The sequence below is a fragment of the Rattus norvegicus genome, chromosome 6, assembly GCF_021556685.1.
Source record: "Rattus norvegicus strain SHRSP/BbbUtx chromosome 6, alternate assembly SHRSP_T2T, whole genome shotgun sequence".
Taxonomy (NCBI): Eukaryota; Metazoa; Chordata; class Mammalia; order Rodentia; family Muridae; genus Rattus; species Rattus norvegicus.
In genome coordinates, this window is record NC_141539.1 from 58,800,499 (window position 1) to 58,808,146 (window position 7,648).

The window sequence follows — 7,648 nt, forward strand, 5'->3', positions numbered from 1 at the left end:
AAAAATTCTCATAATCCCTCCGTCTCTAACCCCAGTGATGGGGACACAAACACAGATTGGTGCGGCTGGTTCTTACATGAGTGCTAGAGTGGTGCCCAAATCTTCACGATTGCAGAGCCACCTCCCTAGCCTACTTTGCTGCATTCGTTCAGTTCTGTTTTCATTTTCCATTTCATTTCATACATTAATCTAACTTTGTTTACTTTAAAATAAATCATTGGACAATCCATTTTCTCATCTGCAGTCCTCCCTCTTTCTTTTACCCATGTTTTTTTCCTTTTCTTTCACCTTGCTACTACCATGTTCATGGTGTCTTGACATAACTTTAACATCATTTAACACTCTTCTCCCTTTGTTTTTATTCCTCTTCTTGTTTTTATCTATTTTGATTGTCTAGCTTTTCATTATTAGGAAATCTTTTAGTGTAGTTTTTTCCGTGTGTGTGTGTGTGTGTGTGTGTGTGTGTGTGTGCGCGCGCGCGCGCGCGCGTGTCTTCCTAATGGTTTGTGTGGAGCGGTGAGTTGTGAAAGATACCCTGATTCCTAGTTGAGACAGATGGCAGGCACATTCCCAGCCTCCCAGATCAAGATCTCGCTAGCTGCAACCCCCCTCCCCCCCACCACAAACACTTGTAAAGAGGTTTGAGACAGACCAAGTCACGTAGAGCCCCTCCTCCACAGATGAGGACGTGACCACAGGTTACATAGGCTCAAGACAAGATTAGCTATAGAGACAGGACCAGCCCCCAAATATGTAGATGAGGCGACCCACCCAAAAATCTCTATTTAAGGGTCCTGTGCAGAATTAAAGTTGTGCAGGAATCACTCTGTCATCTGAGAGCTTCTGTCATAAGAGCTGTAACGCTGCCGCCTGGGGAAGAGATCTGCTCTCCCAAAATCACCCCCAGAAGCCCTCCTGCACCCCTCGCTGGCTAGTCTGTCTCCTTCTGGCTAAACCCGGCCTGAAACGGAGGCGGAACAACACCTGCCCAAGTTCTCTTCCTTTCTCCTGGACCCCGGAACCTAGCCAGACCAGAGATCTCTGGGGAAAACCTCCAGCGTGGAGGCCCACGATTTGTTCTTTCCTCTTCTGTTCCAGGCATCCTGTTCTCCTTTTCCCTCTCTTCTAGCTTCGTTCCGCCTCCATTTCCACAGGCCTGCTTTCTCTCTACTATTTGCACACTTGCCTAGATAACTCTTAACTTCGTAGCACATGCTCCATAGCACTGTCATTCTCTGGTGGTATGTTACTGTGCTTTAATCAATTTTATATGGTTTATAAATCTTATGGTTTACCATATAAATCTTACATGGTTTATTAGTCTTATATGGTTTGGTATTAGCACTATTGCAACAGTTTACTCTCTCTTCTCTGGGTGGTATAAGAGTATGAGTCCTGAAGAACAGACTCCTCAATGAGATGGTTCCCAAAATAAAATCAGAAGAGGTATTGGACTAACAGATCCAAAAATAAAAACATAGAGAGACAAAATATACATAATAGATGATAGATAGATAGATGGATAGATAGATGACAGACAGACAGGTAAATAATAGATGATAGATGGATACATAGAAAGACAGATAAATAATAGATGGTAGATTAGATAATACATAAATGATAAATGATAAATAATGATAGATAGATAGATAGATAGATAGATAGATAGATAGACAGACAGACAAATTCTACACAGCAAATGGATAATCACCAGAGTAAAGAGACACCCTACAGAATGGAAAAAAAAACTTTACAACTGCATTTTAAGACAGGGTATTGATATCTAGAATATATCAAGAACTGCAAAAATTAAACCTTCAAAATAAATCTTCTAATCAACAAATGAGCAAGTGATCTGAAGAAACTTCCCAAAAGAAGAAATATAAATGGCCAATGAACACTAAAAAAGTCTCAACATCCTTAGTGTTCAGGAACATGCAAATTAACCTTCTTTGAGAATCCATCTCATTCCAGCCTGAATGGCTATCAGCAAGAAAGCAGATGACAACAAAAGCCAGTAAGGACATAGGAAAGAGAAGGGCCTATGTACCCAACCAGTGAGGTAGAACCAGTGAGTAAGATAGATAGAGACAGTAAGCTGGAGCCAGTAGGGGAATTACACTGTGTGGGAATTTAGTGTGGAAGTCTTAAAAAAAAAAACAGTAACAATAGATCGAGCCATAGCACTCTTCCATATAATTCTGAAGGACCCTAAGTCAACATACCCCGGAAATGCTAACACAGCAGATTTTTCAACTTATCACTGTCCTATTCACAGTAGCTATGAAAATTAACCAACATAAAAGTATATCCATAGATAGACACCAGACAGACTGACAGACAGGCTAAGTATATATACACAATGGTATTTTGTACAGATATAAAGAAAAATGAGACCATGACATTTACAGGAAGATGAGTTGAACTGGTGCTCATTGTGCTAAGCAAAACAAGCCAGTATCAGAAAGATAAATATGCTCTTTTCATATGCAAAATGTAGATTCATTTAAAAATCATGTGGTACCCACTTTTCACTGTGTTTGTCATAAAGAAAATGTGTGTATTACATGTAACACATGCTGGGCACACTGTGGTCAGACAAATCACAAGAGTTATTCCTGCCAGGAACAGTGACCCTTGCCTTAATTCTAGTACTCAGGAGGATGACATAGGTACACTTTGAAATTTAAGGCCATACTTGGCTACACATCATGCACACATAGGAGCATGCAAACACACACACACACACACACACACACACACACACACACACACACACACACACACACCTCCATTGATAGTATTATCATAATTCTTCAAGATGTGATCAAATATCTATCTTCTGCAACACATTCCTTTTTATTTCATAGAAGTTTAAAAATGAATCATCCCACAAAACTTCCTATTCTCAGAGGTCTCCCCTTACTGTTTCTGTTATGCATTCAGCAACTAACTGTTGAATTTTAGAGTAATTTTTATGTGCTATACTGCCGCTAACCATTGCAAGTGTGGTGTCGCCACAGCTGGACCAAGCATATTAAAAGTACAGCTTGTGCTATTAAAGTTCTAGATAGACCATGTCTCCAGCACGTGCTACATATTTGTTGATTTAATGTACCCAGCTCTTTGAATTTCTGTGGAGTGCTTGAAATGATTCCAGCATTTTCTCCTCCCACACAGAAAACCGATCTGGGGCCAAGAATACAGGGAGATGGAAACATCATTTCTCACTTATCCTCTTTGTAAGTTCCTCCCACCCGTTTCCCTCTTAAGCTTGCCAAAATCTTTCAAGTCCTTAGGAGCCCAGGAAAAAGCTGGTTTGGGAAGTTGACAAGAAAGGAATGTAACATTGATTGAGAACGGGGAAGGGAGAAAATATTTGAGAGCTGGAGCCAGAACCCCTGAAAAAAATTATTTAAAATTGAATTTCTAAAAGGAGCCTTGATTCTTGGAGTATGTTTATTTCCCTCCAAGCTTGGGAGATCTTCCAAAGGACGCCAAAGCCAAAATAATTCCAATTAGGAGTAGTAGACCTCGGCCAGCCAAGACTCTGCTAACTCACTTGGAAACAGCCACAAAGAATACTGTCACCGGCTTCCCTTGGGAGATCAGCTCCAGTTTCAAAGCCTAAAAGTGTTCCAAGATGTTTTCTCAAGTGATAATTTATAATTTCCAAGTAATAACTCATAGTAATATTAATAGATAAAGACACAAGGACTCAGTTTTCTGTCGATACATTTATATTTGAAAACAGATAAGATTATTTAGTAAGTTTACATTTTTTAAAGAAACAAGAGGATAAATATTAAATTTAATTTAACATATATTTATTTCTTTATGTGTTTGTTTACTTACTTTCTGTGCATGTGACATGGAGGGGCTCTCCTTCCACTATGCCATTTCCAGAAATTGAACTCAGGTTGTCACCCTTAGTGGCAAACACCTTCACCCACTGAGCCATCTCTGTAGCTCATGGTATTAAGAACTTCACACCTATACTCCAAGCAGTAATATTTCTAGTGGCTGGTTCCCCTGTAGTCCCCCTCAAAATATTTGAAGCCAATATTCTAAGAATGGCTTTAAAATATTCTATTATATCTACCCTTAAACCAGAGAGTGAACATGTGTAACATTAACTGTCAATTTTGACTGATTAAGAGGTAGGCATGGTAGGCACATACTGGTAATCCATGCACTTGAAAGGCAGAGGCCAAACAACTGCCATTTCAAGGCTTGGCAAGACTACAGAGTAAAGACAAAGCAAACGGACAAACAAAAATAGTTGCTGATTAGCCATATCTTGTTCCCAGTTTCTTTTAAATTCCACTGATGTAGTGAGTGCCAGGGGTCTACAGGAATCTAGGTTAAGTTCTCTGAGAATTACAAAAGTGAATAAGAAAGCCCTGGTCCCTCAGAGACAGAACTTGGTGTAGTCTGACGCCTGCGGCCACTAATAATAACAAGAAAACTGGCACAAAAGAGCATTTACAAACCATGGGAATAGACATACATTCCTAGGAGAAGAGGCGGGTAGATGGGAAACCAGAACGTTGGCATTCATCTGAAGAAATCACAGGAGGTTCCATACAGAGATGGCCTCTAATCAGTGGTCAAGAGGAAATTTGATGGGGCAAAACCTTTCCAGATAGAAGAAACAGCTCAAAACAAACAAAAACTTACAAAAAAGGAATTTGAGCAGAGCTAGAGAAATGATTCAGCTGTTAAAACCACACACTGCTTTTGCAGAGGACAGCCAGCTCACAGTCACCCACAACTCCACTTCCAGGGGCTCTGACACTTGCTTCCAACCTTGTGTATACCTGTACAAATATGCACATAAAATGCACGTGAATAGAAAAGGAACAGTTGTTTTTTCATGTTGAAGTTTCTAAGTGTGTCCATTTGCAGGTTGCTGGTGCTGGTGCACAAAGGATAATGTGGCAGAAGCCTGTTTGTACAAAGAGTGAGATGACCAAGAGTCCCACATCAGGGCCATCCACGTGCCTGTGGACTCAGGTCTAACATAGTTCTAATTACAAAGGGCAGGCACGGGCTCTGGCTCACAGAAGGTAGTGGTGAAACTTACCATATTTGGCAGGCAATGCTACATGGAACAGGGAAGAAGGTTCTCAACCCAGGGAACTAGAGACTCATGAGGGAGTCAATGGGCCAAGGTTAAGCCTATGTCCCCGAAGCTTCCAACAGTGGCCATGCTGCCTACAACAGGCAACAGTGGGGGAAAACAGTTGATGTAGTAACCACAGAGCCAAGGTTCAATGACTTGATTGTCAGCTGTTAGAAAAGCTGATACGGGCCAATCATTTGATTATTCTTATCTACTCAATGCAAAGCAACTGGTCACCTTAATTTGGAGGTTTTGTATGGCTAATTCTTTGAAAAATGTACCAAGTTAGCCTTCCTTTCAGGGAGACTTGGGAATGGCACAGGGCATGTCACAGCACACACTGTCCTGCCATGACAGCTTTCTTCATAAGTATGATTCAAACTATGTTTCCCTTGCAAATTATATCTGAAGCATTTTATGTTTGCATTATGAAAACAAGCAATACTGCTCGTAACTCTTATTATTAAAAAGCTATTTTACGAAGGACTGGATGGATGGCTTAGTAGGGAAGAACACTTGCTGCACAAACATAAGCACATGAGTTCAAATCCCAGAAGCGACATAAAAACCCAAGAGAGGGATGGGGTATAAAGAGCAGAGAGAGGAGGACATTTGTTCTTGTTGGCTGCCAGCCTACTTCCAGGTTCAGGGGCATCCTGTCTTAATAAAGTAGAAACTGATGGAACAGGACATTCAATATCCTCCACTGGCCTCTACCCACACACATACACATCAACTCTACCCAAACATACATGCACATAAAACACACACACACACACACACACACACACACTCTCTCTCTCTCTCTCTCTCTCTCTCTCTCTCTCTCTCTCTCACTCACTTACATAAACTATATACACAAAAATATTTTCAAGGTTTATTTTTCTTATTTTTAGTTATATACATGTGGGGAATGGGGGTATATGCACATGAGTGCAGATCCCCAGAAGCCAGAGGTGTTGGCTCCTGCTGGAGCTGGACAGGTAGTTGTGAGCCACCAAACATGGGCACTGGGGACCAAGCTCAGCTCCTCTACAAGAGCACTTGAGGTCCTCTACTGAGCAATCTCCCCAGCAGCAACATAATTATTTTTAAATAATGTTTGCTAAGAGAAGGATTCAAGATGGTGGCCAACACCAGTGCCCACCAGGTCTGGAGGTAATCTTGAAGAAGCCTGAGAGACCCACTGGGGTTTCAAGGAATGATACAGCTGTGGAGAATGGCTTTGTAGTGCTTACAGTATCTCCAGAACAACTTAAAAAAACATGTCTTATGGGAAGATGCTTTTAAAAAATGATTTCATAGAATTGGAAAAAAGATGGTAGAGCCTAAGAGGTGGTGAGAGGTGGAACTAGAGATTCAATAGGAGGCTCTGACCATGACCAAGCCTGCTTTGCCATTCATCAGCCAGCCTTATGCTGCCAATCAGCCTACAAGGCTAGCTGGTGGTCTGCAGCTGCTGCTGCTGCTGCTGCTGCTGATGATGATGATGATGATGATGATGATGATGATGATGATGATGACGACGACGATGACGACAATGATGACGATGATGACGATGATGTTTTTACATGGCCTGCTGGAGGCCATGGAGCTGCCCATGAACAGCAGCCTGGAGCTAATGCAAGTCCCACCCCAGGACCTGCTGTCCAGCTACCCTATCACTTGGAATCTGAGCAACAAAATATAGGAGATAGGTTTGTTTTCCAGATTAAGCCCTCTTGAAAGATCTCAATGGTATGTACTGCCGTGGAGGCCATGTTGATGGCTGTAGCCCATGCTGCTGGGGACCATGTTGAGGTCCTCAATCCGAGCTGCCACAGGAAATCATATGGAAGTCTACGATCCAGGCTGCCTGCAACTCCTATAGGCAAGGAAGCTTCTTTCGTAGTGGTATCAATGACTGCGTACTCATAACTGAGCACCAGAGACATTGAAGGCTTTTGTAACAACCACTCCCATTTCCTCTCCCAAAAAAAGAAGAAACAGTCCAGACAAGAAGCTATTGAGAGAGTCCTTTAAAACTGTGATAAAGATGCTGAAGTATAGCTTCACAGTTGATGGTTTCTAGTGAGCGTGGAGGGGTAAGGAAAGTGGAAGGACTCGGTTATCTTTAAGGGGCTTGTCTCTGGAAGTGTGATCGTTCTCCATTGAGTATATGGGCAACACAAATTGAACTTGGTGTATTTTGAGTGGGGGAAGCAAAGGTGGGGGTGGAACTGGAAGGAATGGGAAGTCAGTGAGATCATGGTGCATTAGAAGATTCCTAAATAATTAATAAAAATATTATGCTGTGTGTTGGGGGGGGTGTTGCTAAAGCCAATTAATTAAAAGTGACAGACCTAAGTCTTAAATTGAAGCAAATCTAATTTTCATGCCCATAGCCTTAAACTCTTTACTCTGACAGACTTCCAGCTATCATCCTGGATATGATGTCCAAAAGCATCAAACACAGCCATTGCCACTAACAATGATGCAGTCATAATAAACCACATATACCAGGTCAGTCCCTTAGGACTGAAC